Raw genomic sequence first — 18,363 nt, 5'->3', positions numbered from 1 at the left:
GATGGAAAAATGTTGAGGGGTGGAATTCCCCATAAGTGATGGGATTCGTAACAGTCCTGGAAATAAAAGTTTGACATTCAGTGGTGGAGTTATGATCCAAGCAAAATATATTGTTTTATATAATATATCCACTGATATTATAAAAATCCATGTTCCAGCTTGAGCCTCAAATTATTCACAGTTTACTGTATACTAATCGTGTGAATCCGGGGGCCAAATATAATATTTCCAAGTAGCAGATGACACAAAGCAGGCATTTCTGAATTGAAGCTAGGTAGGAATATGTCATGTGAGAAAGATAGCTATTGGCTTCAAGAGGATTTAAAAGGGTAGAGGGTGGGCAACAACATGGTAGATGGAATTAGGAAAGCTGATGGACATTAGTCTTAATGCAACAAAATATGAGTACTGGATAGTGAAGTTTTGCTTCAATTAAATAGAATCTTGTGAGACTGCACCTGAGTACTCCATGCATTTTGGTCCCCTTATCTCAGTAAATCTATTATTACTATAGAGCAAGTGCAACAGAGATTCACCAGACTTGTTCTTGTGGTGGCAGGGCTGTCCTATGAAGAGAGATGGGGAAACTGGGCCTGTAGTTTGTAGAATTTTGAAGAGTGAAAGGTGATCTCATTGAAACCTTCACAATTCTAAAAGGGATAGATAGGATAAGTGCAATACGATGTTGCCCCTGTTTAGGGAGTCTAGAACCACTTGACACAATTTCAAAATTAGGCTGTACCACTTAGAACTGAGATGAAATCATTTTCTTTTGCTCAGAGGATTGTGGATCTATGGAATTTTCTATAACAGATGACTATGAAAGCTCAGCCATTGAGTATGTTTAAAGTAGAGATTTGCAGATTTCTAAATGGCTATGATGTAAAAGGATATACAGATTGTGTAGGAAAAATGCAGTGGAATGGATGATCATGGATGACCATCTATGATCATATTGAATGGCAGACCAGGCTCAATGGTTAATTGACCTCTTTCTTCTATGTTTCTAAAATATTTAGAAAACATATTTTAGAGAATTTGCCCTCAAAATCTCTCGTTCTCAATTAGTTAAACTTTGTAATTGTTTCACTCTGTCTCACATGATGAAATTGTAGTATTGGCTTAAAATAGAATTTTTTTTCATTCTTTTCTGAGCAAACTTTTAAAGAAAATATATTTTTCTCCTCCTTCTTCCAGTGGATTAGTAGTGCTTGCTAATGCTGTTATTGGTGCTGCCCTTGCAAACAAAGCTTTCTTCATTTTTGCTCACATAAAAAGAACCTGAATAATTGCTAAAAACCAAAAGAGCTGCAGATGCTGTAAATCAGAAACAAAAACATAAATTGTTGGAAAAGCTCAGCAGGTCTGACAGCATCTGTGGAGAGAAATCAGAGTTCATGTTGTGAGTCAAGCGTCACTCCCTCGGAATGGTTCTGAGGAAGGGCTTCATGACCTGAATTGATAACTCTGATTTCTCTCCACAGATGCTGTCAGTCTGGCCGAGATTTTCCTGAACAATTGGCAATGCCGTGCTCCAGATGTGCTAGCCTGACTGGCTGACTCCGACCAAAAACTTCAAGGTCGGCTTCCAAGCTTGCTGTGAATATTTTTCTTGGCTAAGGAGAATATCTTTTCACCTTAAGAACAAAGAAACGCTCATCCTAGTTTGTTAACTTAACATTTTTATTCAATGATGTGTATTATATAACAAACAATTACTCTTATGTTAACTGTTACTTATACACTTAAGCTCTGCCACAGCTTGCTGTGAATATTGTACTCTGCAATGGTGAAGGATGTATGGCACCCACAACTCATTATTATTTCCTACCTTTCTTTCCCTGAACTGATTGTCTCACACACTCACTCACGAAGGCAAATTTCTTGCAGGTATTTCTGACATTAATGAATCAATTTTTCAAGTAGACTGAATGACTTGTTTTTTCAGTTGTGCAGTTGATTTTATGCTGTGTTATGAATAATATTTCTTTTCGCAAATTCTTAACTGAGAGAAATATGATGGATAAAAACTGAAAGAAAGAATGAATAACTCATATTTATAATGAATTGGAAGCTATTTTATGACAAGACTAATATGTTATATAATGCATAATATGTATTATAATATAGTCAATCTCCTTATCGTTGTTGACGGAGATCCTGTGGTTCATTTGACTCCACCCCTGACTCTGAGCTAGAAGCTCTGGGTTCAATTCCCATCCAAGATTTATTGACTATGGAGGGAGTGAATGTGATATTGTTCAACTGGTTGATGATCAGCCAACACTTTCCCATTTTCCCCAAAGGAGGCAAAAGTGTGAGTGATTGTATCAAGTAAACATTGTTTGTTGGTATTGTTTTCCCACAGAAAAGTTTTTGTCGTCATCAATTCAATTTCTGCTTCTTTCTCACTCTCTTATTTTTGTGCAGTTTTATTTTTCCATTTTCTCATGTGTTATTCAATGTTTGATTGCACTCTTCTCTATTCTAATGTCTCAATTATTCCCATGTTTCTTATATCATTATTTCTTGAAGTCCCTTTCACCCTATTTCACATTCCTTTATGTGTCTTCATATGTCTTTATTGTAGGGTCCTTTACTGATATATTTCATGATTTGGATTTGCAGCCAGTGGCAAATGAACAGCACCAGCTATTCATACACTGGCACTGAGCTATTGAGAGATTGCTGGGATCTTTGCTGAGATATTTGTATCATCACTGGTTACAGGTGAGGTGCTGGAATACTGGAGGTTTTCTAATAGGGGTGCTTTTTTTTTTAAAAGGTGGTAAGAAAAAGCCAGAAACTATAGACTCGTGAGCCTGATGTCAGTGGATAAATTGTGGAAGGGGATTCTGAGGGACAGGATATACATACATTTGGAAAGACAAGGACTGGTTATGGATAGTCAACACGGCTTTGTGCATAGGAAATTGCATCTCACTAACAACTGAGTTTTTTGAAAAAGTGACAAAGAAGATTGATGAAGGAAGAGTGGTAGACACCTATCTTTTCAGCAAGGCGTTTGACAAGGTTCTGCACAGTAGACTGGTCAGCTAGGTTAGATCACTTGGATAAAGAGGGAGCTAGCTAATTGGATATGAAATTGGTTTTGAGGTAGAAGACAGAGGGCAGTAGTGGAGGGTTTTTTTTTTGGACTGGTGGACTGTGACTAGTGCTGTGTCGCACGGACCGGCACTGGGTCTGCCGCTTTTTGTCATTTATATAAATGACAAGTGGATATCAGAGGAATGACTATTAAGTTTACAGATGACATCAAAATTGTCCACAGACAGTGGACAGTGAAGAAGGGTATCTCAGAGTACATTGGGACCTTGATTACATGGTCCAATGGGCTGACGAGTGGCAGGTGGTGTTTAATGTAGATAAATGTGAGATGTTGCATCTTGGTAGGGCAAATCGGGGCAAGACTTACACAGTTAGTGGTAGGACCCTGGGGAGTGTTGCTGAACAAAGCGACCTAGGGGTGCAAGTGCATAGCTCCTTGAAAGTTGCAGGTGGACAGGGTGGTTAAGAAGGCATTTGGTACACCTACCCTCAATGGTTAATGCATTGAGTACAGGTGTTGGGATGTCATATTGCGGCTGCACACAACATTGGTGAGGCCACTTTTAGAATATCACATTCAATTCTGGTCTCCTGCTATAGGACAGATGTTGTTAGACTTGAAAAGGTTCAGAAAAGAATTACAAGGATGTTGCTGGGATTGGAGGTTTAAGCTATTTGAATTGGCTGGGGCTATTTTTCTTGGAGCGTCAGAGGCTGAGGAGCAATCTTGTAGAGTTTATAAAATCACAAGAGGCATGAATGGGTAAATAGCTAAGGATTTTTTTTTTCCAGAATAGGGGAGTCCAAAATTAGAGGGCATAGATTTAAGGTGAGAGGTGAAAGATTTAAAAGGGATCTAAGGGGCAACCTTTTCATGCAGACGGTGGCAGGTCTATGGAACGGGCTGCCAGAGGAAGTGATGGAGGCTGGTACAATTACAACATTTAAAAGGCATCTGATTGGGGACATGAAGAAGAAGAGTTTAGAGCAAAATGCGGCAAATTCTGGCATATAGGACTACATCAGTTAGAATATCTGATTAGCATGGACGAGTCGGACCAAAGGGTGTATTTTCGTGCTGTATAACTTTGTGACTCTATGACTTTCTCTTGGACTTGCTGTGGACATTTTTTTTGCGACCTGTGATAGTTAGAGATCCAAAGTCTTGCAAAACTCTCTACAGGGGTGGTCTGGGACTTGTGTCAACAAGTCAAGCAAAAATGTGCCTCCTGAATCAATCAGGAGAATCCTTAGTGACATAAGCAGGTTTTGAATCAAGAAGTGAAAGATAGACAATCTCTTTCAATAGCAAAACGTGTACAGAGAGTGAAATTAAGAGAGGGGAGGAGTGTTGTGGTAAAGGAAAAGGGAGAAAAGAGGTAGCAAAGAATATTAAAAAGAGTTAATTCCCCAACAATAATCTTAAAATGGGACTCAGCACTTTTAGAAGTGTAATTTAAATTTACACACCTCCCTTGTCTCTCACAACTGTAGCATTGTTGCTCAGGAAGTATGTTGGCATTCCTCATGCTCTGTGTTGGCATTCCTCATGCTCTGTGTTGCCAAAACCCAACATTTGGGAAATATGTTCTACGATGTTTTTCCATCGTATGCACCTCATTCTCATGCGTAGATTCATGGTTGGGCAGATATATTATGTGCACATTTCTGACAAAAAATGCTAGGCAGCAGTGAGGAATTGGTGAAGTCATGTATGAAGAATTTTCTGGTACATTTCAATTGAGTTTCACTAAGAAACCAATTGAAAGCAGAATGATAATGCGTTAAGAATCCTTTAAACTTTCTCGCAAAAACATAAGCTCCGCATCTCCCTCCCAATCCACCCATCCATTTCCGAGGAATCCTTCCATTGCTCTGTTTCACTTCTTTGAAATGTAGCCCTGAATGAAAATCCACCGATGTTCTGCCTGTCAGAACATGAACAATTAAGAGTGATTAAGAAAAACAGAAAATGCTGGAAATACTCAGCGGATATAGCAGCATTTGTGAATGGAGAAACAAGGTAAATGGGTGTGATATTTTTGAGGTGTGCTGGCTGGAGAGCCAGTGATATTGCTGAACTATCTACCTTTGGGAAAGCCTACTTAACCACAAACCAAACAGACAATGGCAAACTGAGTAGCAGACCCTCCACTAAATCAGGACCCCCAAGGCAGAAGTCCTGCCTCCAAAAGCTGCCTGCCAATCAGAAGCCAATAGTTCAGTTGCCGTGAGAAAAGCCCGGCACTGGACTCCCAGAATTGTGGTTTGAACTTCCAGGCTCATATGTAAGTTATGTGGCAAGGTTTGGTTTACAGCTTGGGGGCCACACAGAGTGGAGTGTGGATGTCAGTGGTAAAAGTTAAGATCACTTTAAAGGTAAAACAGAACATCTCCAGAGTTGATTGAGAACAATTGATGCTGATGACTGAACAGGTTGAGTAAAACTATTAAAAGCTAATTTCTTAACAAGGGTGAGTCGTTGGAGACTTGGTGCAAAAAAAAGAACTAGCTGCTTCTTTGCTGTGCTGTGGCATTGTGGACCATATGTATGTTGGTTGTGGGAGATTAGAACCTCCCTTCCGTTCCCCCCCCTCCCATTTAATTACTGTAAAAATTTAGTCTTTGGTTGCACTTCAGGCACCCACTGTGAGGGCAGTGTCAAATCTGAGGATCTGTTTGTGGGCCTGCTCCTGGACCTGGCCAAAGCTAGCATCAAAGCGTCCAGGCAGCATGCTGTGGAGAGGTTCATAGTTTCTGACTGCCTGCCCCTCTTCTCTGACTGTATTCACACCCATACTGTGTGTCGTGTCTACAAATACTCTTGAAGCCTTCAAAGAGAGGTAGGCATTGTTATTTTCCCCCCTCCATCTCCAGTTTGGAGTAATTCCCACCTGCCTTTCCTACTCTTTCCTTTTGTTATTCCTCAGCGGGCAGTGCTTGTTAATTGCTGATTATTTAAATCTTAACTCGAATGGTTTAGTTAGAAGTTTTATTTTAAAAAGCTAGTTTCACCTCCACTGATGGACAGTGCTTGCAATGTGTTCTTTTAATTGGTAATATGTTTGATATGGCAGTGGGTCATTAAAAAATTACCTAGCTTCATGAGGGCTGTTGTGGTGCGGTGGGACAGAAGGTCTGGGTGCAAGTCCCACCTGCTCCAGAAATGTGTAATAAAGTCTTTGAATAGTTAATTGTAAAAAGAGAGCTAAGTGCTTCCGCAGTAAGTTGGCTTCTGGTTAGGGAAAGAGGCCAGATATGAAATGTAGAAATAGGTGTTTATGCTGTTGTAGATAAACCCCTTGTGAATTTCTGAAAGCTTGGTACTGCATTATTCAACATATGGTTACTAGTCTATGAAATACAAAGCGGAAGATTCACAATCTTTTCAGGTGGACTTCTGACCTCTAGGGGAAGCTCAGCACAGATTGCTGGACTCAATCTGAAGCCCAGTGTGGATTCCCGGCCTGGAGATGAATCCCAGCGCGTTAGCGGACTGCAGTCTGGAGGTGAATCCCAGCGCGTTAGCGGACTCCAGCCTGGAGGTGAATCCCAGCGCGTTAGCAAACTCCCAGCCTGGAGGTGAATCCCAGTGCGGACTCCAGCCTGGAGGTGAATCCCAGCGCGTTAGCAGACTCCCAGCCTGGAGGTGAATCCCAGTGCGGACACCCAGCCTGGAGGTGAATCCCAGCATGTCAGCAGACTCCCAGCCTGGAGGTGAATCCTAGCGCAGACTCCCAGCCTGGAGGTGAATCCCAGCATGTACTCCAGGCCTGGAGATGAATCCCAGCAGACTCCCAGCCTGCAAGTGAATCCTGGCGCGTTAGCGGACCCCTAGCCTGGAGGTGAATCCCAACGCGGACTCCCAGCCTGGAGGTGAAGCCCAGCGCGTTAGTGGACTCCCAGCCTGGAGGAGAATCCCAGTGCGGACTCCCAGCTTGGAGGTGAATCCCAGCGCGTTAGCAGACTCCCAGCCTGGAGGCGAATCCCAGTGCGCACTCCCAGCCTGGAGGTGAATCCCAGTGCGGACTCCCAGCCCTGAGGTGAATCTCAGCACGTACTCCAGGCCTGGAGATGAATCCCAGCACAGACTCCCAGCCTGGAAGTGAATCCTGGCGCGTTAGCGGACTCCTAGCCTGGAGGTGAAGCCCAGCTTGGACGCAAGTTGCAGTGTTGCTTGGACTCGTCTGCTTTTTCTTTCTTTCTTTCTTTGCTTTAGGACTGAAATGCTGAACTTCTTACTTTATTTCATTATTTTTCTAACTTATACATAGGCGTCTTTGTACTTACGACGGCACTGGAAATGACGACTTTGTACACTTTTCACTGTCTTCATGTACCACTGTATTTGAGTACGTGACAATAAAACCTGATTCTAATTCTAATAAAAGAAAAGCAGAAGGTAATCCCTGTCTTTGACAAAAACAATGGTCTCTGTCATCTTCTGAAGTGTAGTGGCTGAGTCATGCTGCAGAACCACAAATTATGATTAACCACTGGTGTTTTTGGAATTGGAGCCATACAAACAGTGGAAGATGGAGGTGGAGATATGGACTCGGGTCACTTCTGTAACCGAGAAGAAAGGTATGAGTTTGCCTGCTCTTTACCAGGAAGGTGTAAAATTAGAAATAAAGTATTTTCAGGAGTGCATGTAACTGACTTGGATACCAAAGAGGAATTGCAGATTCTAGTACTATTTTTGAATAAAGTTTACTAAAAGAATATGCTAGTTGGAAACCAACGAAGTGTGGTTGACATTTTTTCCATTTAAGATGAACAGTCTGCCCATAGAAGAATGTATCATGGAGTTTCAGATGTGAGGCAAAAGACTGAAGAAATTCAATCAAGAGATTCCAGAATCTGTGTTTGTGTTAAAAGCATTAGATTATGAACAACTTTTGCACATGGATAGAGTTTTGGTTTTAGATATGTTCAGTTTTGTGATAATGATTCTTTTTGAACAAATGGCTGCTGTTTTAAAAAAAATTAAATAGACAGTGGGCTGTAACTACCTTTGCGGGACATGTTAGAAGTTGTGCTGTGATACAGAGGAATGATCATTGACTCTCAAAGTCAAAGTGGTGTAGTTGAGGTGCCTGTATAAGGGTGGAATCATTCAAAGATGATATCTTTAATAGATAATAAAATGTCCGCCTCCCCCTCTCTCCCTATTTATTCCAGTTCCCTCTCCCCATCCCCCTCTCTGATGAAGGGTCTAGGCCCGAAACGTCAGCTTTTGTGCTCCTGAGATGCTGCTTGGCCTGCTGTGTTCATCCAGCCTCACATTTTATTATCTTGGAATTCTCCAGCATCTGCAGTTCCCATTATCTCTGATATCTTTAATAGACCCTTGAATCAAGGTAAAAAGCAAGACTGGGTGATAGCTGACAACAGATGAATCCCAGAAATCCCTGGGGAGTAATTTATAGGTGCTTCCAATGTAACCCTAAATATCAGAATGTCAAGAATCATGAGTCAAGTATTTGAAGCAGCTCATGAAACAGATGTTCCTGAGGGTGAAAATGATAAAATGAGCATCAACATGCTGTGTTTGTGGCTGAAGACTTGAATCAGCCCATGAATATCTTAGTTGCTGATTCTTTACATCTTTATGTCATACTAGATAGTGACATTATTTCAACAATGTGTTGTCTAATTGTTATCCTGAAACCCTGGACAAAGCAGACAGAAAGGATGTGAAAGTTCTGCCTGCTTTCAATTTGGCAATAATAATTTGTGAAATGAATTGCAGGGTGCTTCACTTCATAATCATGTCATCCAGAGTGACTTACCATTATTGCTCAGTAAGATTTCGAAGAAAACACAACAATAAAAGTTTGAACATGGAGAAGAGTAAGTATTTTTATGCTTTCAAACAGTAAATTTACAATTCATGAGATCCAGATATTATTTTACTGAGGAAACCAGGACTTTCTCTTTAAGAGGTCTAAGAATGTTTATGACTCTGCATCTGACTACTGATAAGAGAACACTATGGAAATTGCAGAAATAATTTGCTCATCATTCCTTACAAAAATTGAAACTACTGTAGAAGGATTCCAGAATTGTGGATAAAGTATACAAAACCTTCAGAGAACATATTACCTCACAATTTGATGTATGTATTAAAGATTAAAAGATACTGTACCTGGCTGTATGTGTTCCTTTAGCCTAGGAATCTAATGTAGTAGTAGCCATGAATCTGAAGCTATAGGACAAGGATTGGAATGTCTGTCCAATACTTCTTGTAGATGTCGTGTCCAGGTTGAACGTAACCACAGAGATAATCAATAAGTGCAGTTGCACTATAGTGGACAAATTTATGGAAAAGTAAGTCGGTACACACTTTGATTCACCAACAAAAATCTTAATGATTAATGGAGCTGAGGACTTAACTATGACAGTAATGGATACTGCTGAAGAAAGTTCATCACTGACTTGTGTGAAAGTGACCAAATGCTAATTGATTAAATGTTACACAAAATATTGGCAGATCAGACAAATTGTGAGCTACATTGGTACTGGCATGGGCAGTACATGCAAAAAATTTCATACAAGTAGTGAGGTGTATGGTCCGTGTCAATTAATATATTTTTGGAACTCAAAATTGCCTTCATTAATGCGCTTCATTAGGGCGGCACGGTGGCTCAGTGACTAGCACTGCAGCCTCACAGCACCAAGGACCCGGGTTCGATTCCAGCCTCGGGCAACTGTCTGTGCGGAGTTTGCACGTTCTGCCCGTGTCTGTGTGGGTTTTCTCCGGGTGCTCCGGTTTCCTCCCACAGCCCAAAGATGTGCAGGCTAGGTGGATCGGCCATGCTAAATTGCCTGTAGTGTTCAGGAGTGCATGGGTTATAGGGGGATGGGTCTGGGTGGGGTGCTCCAAGGGGTGATGTGGACTCATTGGGTTAAAGGGCCTGTTTCCACACTGTAGGGAATCTAATCCTCCAGAGTAGAAGGCCCCATTTTTTGAATCCATCTAAATATGTTACTTGCTGGTAGAAAAGCTTTCATGAAAGCTGAGACTTCAGAAAAGATTAGGAGATCATTAAGACATTGCATCTCACTGCCCAGTAGAGATTTCAGACCTGGTGACAAGGTTTACGATAAAAGAGAAGGGCAAGGAATGGAAAGGCAAATAAAAGTTATTGCATGTTGTAGGAAACCTTTTCATGAAACATGAATCAGACTATAAAGTGATATTCCTCGTGAGTGGTGGGGATGAGTTATACAGTTTTGAACTCTGACATTGTGGGAGAAGGTGTTGATGCTGTACTTCATATATCCTGAATTTTACAATTGGAATGAGAGTGCAGGACTTAAGAGTTTAAGAAATGCATATCAACACATGTACCAATCGTGAAGACCATGAAAATGTAATCTGATGTGAAACCATTTTCCCAAACTAAGTTTATGAATAGTTTCCTGGCCAGCAATGTCCATAGGACCATTAGATAAAGGAGCAGAATTATGACATTTGGCCCATCAATTCTGCTTCACTGATTGATCATGCCTGGTATGTTGCTTGACCCATTCTCCTTCTTTATGCCGATAACTTTAGATTCCCTCACTAATGAGAACTAAAAGACTGACACATCTTACAATTATAGTTTTGGGATCCATGCTTACTCTGTTGATAAAGTGAGGAATATATGAATGGGCACAAATTGATGTGAAACAGCACACTTTTAGAAGTGAGAGTTCATATATGCCAAATGTTTTGGATTTGATCGAGAGATAGACCTAATAAACAAGACAGAGTCGTGAATATTATCCATTTAGATTTAGAAAACCACTTGCACAGTCCCACATAATAGAGTAATACATGAAGACGAAACTGATGGGATACTGTCGATAGAAATAGATCAACAAATATTTGGACAGTTGACAACAACAAGCCATTTGTATGACCGGTATCTGGTAGGGTAGGTAGAAACAGTGGAATATCCAAATTGCAGTGTTGGAGCCAATGTTGTTTATATTTTTTGAGAGAGAGCAGCACCACAGTGTCCAGTTTCAAAAAAATTCCACATTGGAAACCATGGCAAAATTTTGCATAAATTCTAAAGGATCTTGACAGCATTAATCACAAAATTCACAGTTAGATCCAATTTACATCAGGGAGTTGTTCTTAAATCCATCCTAGGGATGTAAGCACCAGCATTTATTGACCATTACTTTTCAGAAAGTTCTGGTGACTGTCCTTCATGAATCCTGCACTTCATGTAGTGTAAGTACTTAACAACTCTGTTATGGAGGGAGTTCCAAGAGGTTTTAGCCGGTGCCAGTAAAGGAACAGTGATATAATACCAATTCAGGATGATGTGTAGCTTGGTGGCTAACTTGCTCCTGTTCTTTTAGATGGTATCGATTGAGACTCTGGAAGGTACTGTCAAAGAAGCCTTGGTGAATCACTACAGTGCTTCTTACGAATGTTATATACAGCTGCCACAGTGGATCAGTGGTGGAGGCAATGAATGATTCATTTAGATGTAGTACTGATCCAGCATATGCTTTGATATGAATGATACTGAACTTTTTGAATGTTGTTTAACCTATAATCACATTCCTGATTTTTGCCTTGTGGATGATGGGCAGGCTTCAGGAATACAGGAATTGAATTGCTTGCTGCAATAATTTCCAGTCACTAACCCAGCCTTGTAGCCACAAGATTTTATATAGCTGGTCCAATTTGGTTTTTAATATTTGGTAAACGTCCAGGATACTGGTGCTTGGGAATTCAGTGATAGTAATGCCAAGGAGAGACGGCTAATTCTGTCTTGTTGGAGATAGTCATTAACTGGCACTTTTGTTTGCTGAATGTTCCCACTTATCAGCCCAAGCCTGACTGCTGTCCACGTCTTACTACATGTGGATACAGACAGCTTCAGTATTTCAGCTGTTGTGAATGGCACTGAGTGCTATGCAATCACCAGGAAAAATCCCAACTTCTGACCTCTCAATGGAGGGAATGTCATTGATGAAGTAACTGAAGATAGTTGGGCCTGGACACTGCTCTGAGGAACTCCTGTAGTGCTGTCCTGATTGGATATAACCATTTTCCTTTGCATTAGATGTAACTCCAGTCAATTCCCATAGTTTCTCATTTTGTTATGACTCCTTCAGTGTGTTCTTCATCAAAACTGGCATCTACCTGACAATGTAGAGAATTGCTAAGATATGTCCTGTACAAAACGCAGGACGAAGCCAACTCAAACAGTTATCGCTCCAAACTTCTACTTTTGATTATCGTTGACCTGATGGAAGATGTCATCAAAAGTGCTATCAAGCAGCACCTGCTCAGCAATAACATGCTTAGTGATGCCCAGTTTGGGCTCCATGATGGCCAATCAACTCCTGATCTCCATCATTAAGGTCAGAAGGAGAGATGTTTGCCGAAGTTTGCAAGGTGTTCAGTGTCATTTGCAACTCCTCGGATACTGAAGCAGTCCATGTTCAAGTTCAACAAGAGCTGGACAGTATCCAGGCTTGGACTGACGACTGGCATGTAACATTTGTACCACACAAATGCCAAGCAATGACCATATCCAATAAGGGACAATCTAACCCCAGTCCTTGACATTCAATGTTGTCACCATCACTGACTTCCCTCACTTTCAACATCTTGGAGGTTACCATTGACCAGAAACTCAACTGAATTCGCCACGTGAATACAATGGCTATAAGAACAGATCGAAGAGAGGAATACTACAGCAAATATCTCACTTTTTGACTCTCCAAAGCCTGTCTACCATCTACAAGGCACAAGCCAGGATGTGATGGAATACTCTCAACTTGCCGGGATGGGTGCAACTCCAACAACACTGAAAGGTGGACACCCAGCTGGCTTGGTTGGCACCACATCCACAAGCATCCATTCCCCCCACTGCGGATATTCAGTAGAAGCTGTGTACACTGTCTACAGAATGCACTGCAGAAATTCACCAAAGATCCTTAGACAGCACCTACCAAATCCACACCACTTCCATCAAAAAGACAAGGGCGGCAGACACTTGGGAACACTACCACTTGCAAGTTCACCTCTAATACACTCACCATCCTAACATGGAAATATATTGCCGTTCCTTAACTGTCGCTGGGTCAAAATTCTGGAATTCCTTCCTTAAGGGCACTGTGGTCTACTACACCGTTTCAAGAAGACAGTGCACTACCACCTTCTCAAGCACACTGGTAATAAATGCTGGCCAGCCATGTCCCCCAAGTGAATATATGAAACGCTGCCTTTATATCAAGGGTATTCATTCTCCCCTCATTGTTTTATGTCTATGTTTGGACTAAGGCTATAATGAGGTTTGGAGCCAAGTGACCTGATAGAACCCACCGAGCACTGGTGAGCAGGCCACCTCTGAGCAAGTGATATGTGATAGCATTGTCGATGACATCTTCCATCATCTCTGTGATGCTGGACTAATGGAGAGATAAAGATCTGGATTGAATTTGTTCTGTGTGGACAAGACATACCTGGACTCTTTTCCACATTTTTGGGTAGATTCTGGTGTTTTGGTGACAATCAAACAGCTTGTCATGGGTGTAATTATAGCCACAATATTGTCTGTTGATGCATCCAGCAGCTTCATTCGTTTATTGAAACCGTACGTCTGGGTCTGTTATGTTGGAGTTCTTCCAGGAGGCTCAGATGGATCATTCAGTTGACCCATTTGGCTGAAGATCTTTGCAAATGTTTCAGCCTTGACTTTTGCGCTGATGTGTTGGTGTCCCTCCTCCAGTTAACTGTTTCATTGTCCATCATCATTCAGCACTAGATATGATAGGACTTCAGAGCTTTGACTTGCTCCATTGGATGTGGATTGCTAAACTCTGGTTATACACAGATAATGGGAACTGCAGATGCTGGAGAATCCGAGATAACAAAGTGTGGAGCTGGATGAACACAGCAGGCCAAGCAGCATCTTAGGAGCACAAAAGTTTGCTTGGGGCCTGCTGTGTTCATCCAGCTCCACACTTTGTTATCTGGTTATACATATGTTGCTTTCACAATTTAGCACGCATGTGGTCCTGAGCTGTATTTTCACCAGGTCGACAACTTTATCTTTGGGGACGGCTGGTGTCATTCATTAAATGCTCTCCTGTATTGCTAATTACACCAGAGTTTATCCCAGGCTTAGTCTTAATGCCAGATGGGGGCTATGATGTTATAAATTATTGTTGAATGCAGTGCTGCTGATTACCAACAGTGCTTTGTGGATACACGGTTTGAGCTTCTGGATCTGTCTGAATCTATCCCATTCAGCTTGATTGTATTGCCACATTATGCAAAGAAGGATGCTGTCAATATAAAGTCAGGACTTTGCCTCACTAGGGACTGTGCAGTTGTCAGAAGTCAGGTGGCCCATCCAGTTATTTCATTACTATTTAAGCTTTCTGAAGTGATTTGATACGATTGGCTTTCTAGGTTGTCTTAGAAGTCAGATGTAACTTAACCACATTTCTGTGCATATAATGTTAAATAAAAGCCATAATCGAGTAAGGACAACAGAAGGTATTCGAAGAACCGGGTGGGGTTTTCAGACAATCCAGTGATTATGTAATCATCCATTGTTTTGTTGATAATAGTTTTTTATTCTAGATATTGTTAAATTTAAACTTCCCCAGCTGCTGTGGTGGGATCTAAATTCTTGTTTCAGAAACATTGATCAAAGCATCTGGATTATTAGACCAGTAACATTACCAATATGACACGATTACCGCTAAATGTAGCGTATTGAGATTTGGCAACGGTGGTTAAAATGTAGATTATGTGCTAAATGGAAACATACTGGACGGGTGAGAGGTGAATGACCTGAAACACAAACTATTTCTCTGTACCTTTGCTGCCTTACCTGCTGAGTGTTTCCAGCAATTTCATTATTCATTTCAGATTCCTGGCATCTGCAATGACTTGCTTTTGTAAGATTGAAAGATAATCTTTTCCCTCTTGAAAAAATGTCAGAGGACATACGAGTACATGAAGGCTTGGACAAACTCATTTGTGTAAGCTGTCCTGCTATGTACATAATTTGAGCACAAAGAATCATTTTAACAAAATCAGGGATAACAATCAGGAATTGAAAAATGCAGAAGGTAAATTTTTACTAAAAGGATTCTGAGTATCGGGAATGCAAATTACTGGCAGGTGTTTGGGCAATAAGGAACTTTAATGGATTTCCCGAAGGAACTAGACAGGTTCTTGTCATCGAATGGCATTCAGAGTATCCTAAGTACACCGTGGGAATAGTGTGAATGGATAGGCTAGAGAGGCTGAACGTCTTCTCTTGCCTGCGACCATTTATCATAACGGAGCCTTTTAAAATGTTTAAAACTGACTTTTAAAGCTAACTACACTGGATAATACTTCAGTTAGAGATTTCCAACAATGAACAGGTGCTGGGAGTTTTATCCAAAATACCACTACTTTATTTTGTCAAAATATTTCTTCTTCCAAAATATGTACCTTGTAATAATTCATGGTGAAATTGGACTGCTTTTATTTGCCATGTCCAATTACTATGGACAGATACTGTTGACTGTGTCTGATACTAATCATATTTGTTTGGCTAGAGATTCTCAACAAATTTGGTATCATTGTACTGGAAGTACTCTCTCCCATGCTAATTAATAAAGGGTGTAAATTTCCAAGGGAAGAATTGAGCTCCAAAAGCCTATTTCATTCATCTAAATCTGCTTTCTATTCTAAAGCTAAGTTCTCCGTATTGATTAATTTATTATTAACCCATTTCTGGGGTGAACCTTGTTTATTTTTACAAACACCCAAAATACATGGCTTTACCAACTGCCTCCTGAAAATCATAAAAAAAAATTAAAATTCATTTTTCAATCATCATATGGTAACTTAATTATTTCTGAAGTTCTGTTGTCCTTATTTCAAAAACCAAGGTTAACAACTTATGGCCTCTATCTCCTCAAGCTTCTTTAAAATACTGTTGAATACTTTAGTTCCTGTTTATGTTATTTTTAAGAGGATTTTAATTTCCAAATCCACAAATATTGAAATAATGCTTGACATTATTAGGGGTGAGGTTGGAAGGGTGCACTGGTTCCTTTTCTCCTTCTCCTCCACGATGCACAACAACATAAATTTAACCAAGTTTGTGATATGGTGAATTATGCTCACTTCTTACCGCCCACAGATACATGTGCTTGCAAGGCTGGTCCGAGACTCAGTTTTGTTTTCCCATTGATTCGTTTGGTCTGATCATGCAGTCCGTCACAGTTGATAGGGGATTCACTTTGTAGCGGTATCCATAATTTATTATCCTAGGAGTTCCGTGTCCCTATGCCCTGTGGATAACGAGGATTTGATATGTTTCTGACTATGTCAGGTTCAGTATTAAGGACAAAAACAGCCAGGTTTCCTTAAATTAAGAACCTTTGTATTGTTAAAAACAAAGAAAGAAAGATGCAAAAATCATTGACAAACTCTTTTGGATTGTGCAAGTACAAGAAGATGCTTCCATTCCTTCCAAAAAATAACTAACATGCACAAATCGGCGAAGAAACAAAACAAAACTCTGCAGATTATAAGCTTTAAAATAGTTTGGACAAGAAAATAGTTAAAGAAAACTTTGTGAAGGGTCCTAATTCCAAAGTTATTCTTAACACACGTGCAGCTGACACCAGGCTGACTTTCTGGAATGGTTGTAGTTGGATGAATTGCCTTTTCTGGAGATGGAGTAGATTCTGACAAATTCTCTCCTGGAATCTTGCACAAGTGGTAAAGTTAACTTCTGGTGAGGTTTCAGCACATACGTTTCGGTGAAATAAGTTCCAAAGAAAGAAATTTTTCTCACAGATTTCAAAAATGCAATGGTCTCGTCCCTCTCAAACTGGGCAATATTCCTTTCTCTGAAAGTTCTCCAGAGCATGTAGAATCCTTGCTTTTTGCAGCTGAAACATTGTTGCTCTTACAACCACTGCCTTTTCCTTAGCAAAGTGCCCTTTGTTGGAAAGTTCAAGATATATTTATGTGTCCGCATAATTTAAAAAACTGTTTGGATCACGTGTCTCCATCATACCATAATCAAATCACCCACAACATATTCTTAATTTATCACGTTGAATTTTTACTACATAATTCAGAGGAATAGCCTCGTTAAACTGCTGTTCACAATAATCAGTGCACGTAGATTCTTAAACAAGCAGCGAATAAAATACATTTCATTAGTTGTCATGTTATTATTGTAACCAACAAATGCATTGCACTCATCATCCTTCAAATACACTGTTTACATATGTGTTTATGGATGATCAGTTTTTATTAAACAGAACAGGGGAATGGTTATTCAGCTCTGCTTTACTTAGGTTGCAATCAACTGTGCACAGTTACCGATTCAAAACAGTAAGTCAAGAAGAATAGCTTACGTGATGACAGCTGCTGCATAGAGTTTTCTGCAAACAATTGGGGCTCATCAGATACCATCACTGAAATCAAACCACTTATGGAACAACTGAGACCCAGGAGGGTTTCCACATAATCCTGTTTTCAGCAAAACCACCCTGAAAGATGTGAACTCACCTGGATCATGGGACAGTTATCGGATAAGGATCGATAATGGAATGGAGACTGCTATGCAGAATTAATTTGCTCTCTTTCTTTGCAGTATAATCAGCAAACAAACTTCATGCAGCCTATTCATAATGATGGTAGTGCGCAGCTGCTGCTGACTGGCTATATATATCTCAGAAGGCAACCCAAGTTCATCACTTAAAGTTGTTCCCACATCATTTAAAGGACAAGTGCTGTCTAGTTGCAGCAGACACTGGGAATGAGTTCCTGAACATGAAGGGAAATAACTGCAAAGGCTGGGTATCTATCACCAAGTCCCCCTTTATTTATTTGTCCAGTCTTCTGAACTGCAGACATTCTAAACCCCCTGTTTATATTGGTCAGCCAGGGTTCCAATTTGACCCAGCTTACCAAACCCCATCATAGTTAGAGAGGTCCACCTGCTTCCAATCACAACATCCCTCTCCAGTTAAGTCCAGGAATGTAATCCTGGCCTTTCTCTTGCAACATTTTCCTGCAGTGTTTTCACTCTAGGTTCAGATCCTCTAATTTACACTGACACAGGCAGCATGTACTGTATCCAGTCTCTTGCATCTGGAGCGTCTCAGGAGAGTTTCCTCCTTGTCTTCTGGTGGTAACGGTATTAACACTGCATCATCTCGGACTCAGGTTCCCTTGACATTAGTTGAAGAGGAGAACCCTCGGTTTGACAGGTCTTCTGGCTGTTCTGAGGTGCTGGGTGTGTTCTG

At 40.6% G+C, this 18,363-nt stretch overlaps 1 protein-coding gene and 1 long non-coding RNA gene across 3 annotated transcripts in view; one reads left to right on the top strand and one right to left on the bottom strand.

Annotated features, from left to right (window-relative positions):
* LOC125454224 (uncharacterized) overlaps nucleotides 1-18,363 on the bottom strand; it is a 109,669-nt gene that overhangs the window by 33,888 nt on the left and 57,418 nt on the right. The window contains exon 3 of the long non-coding RNA XR_009445945.1: nucleotides 16,230-16,389. This is a non-coding gene — a long non-coding RNA (uncharacterized LOC125454224). The remainder of the gene's footprint in view (nucleotides 1-16,229; nucleotides 16,390-18,363) is intronic.
* metap1d (methionyl aminopeptidase type 1D (mitochondrial)) overlaps nucleotides 1-18,363 on the top strand; it is a 151,428-nt gene that overhangs the window by 87,016 nt on the left and 46,049 nt on the right. The window lies entirely within an intron of this gene.

The sequence above is a fragment of the Stegostoma tigrinum genome, chromosome 7, assembly GCF_030684315.1.
Source record: "Stegostoma tigrinum isolate sSteTig4 chromosome 7, sSteTig4.hap1, whole genome shotgun sequence".
NCBI classification, from domain to species: domain Eukaryota; kingdom Metazoa; phylum Chordata; class Chondrichthyes; order Orectolobiformes; family Stegostomatidae; genus Stegostoma; species Stegostoma tigrinum.
This window is presented reverse-complemented; position numbering and strand designations above follow the sequence as displayed.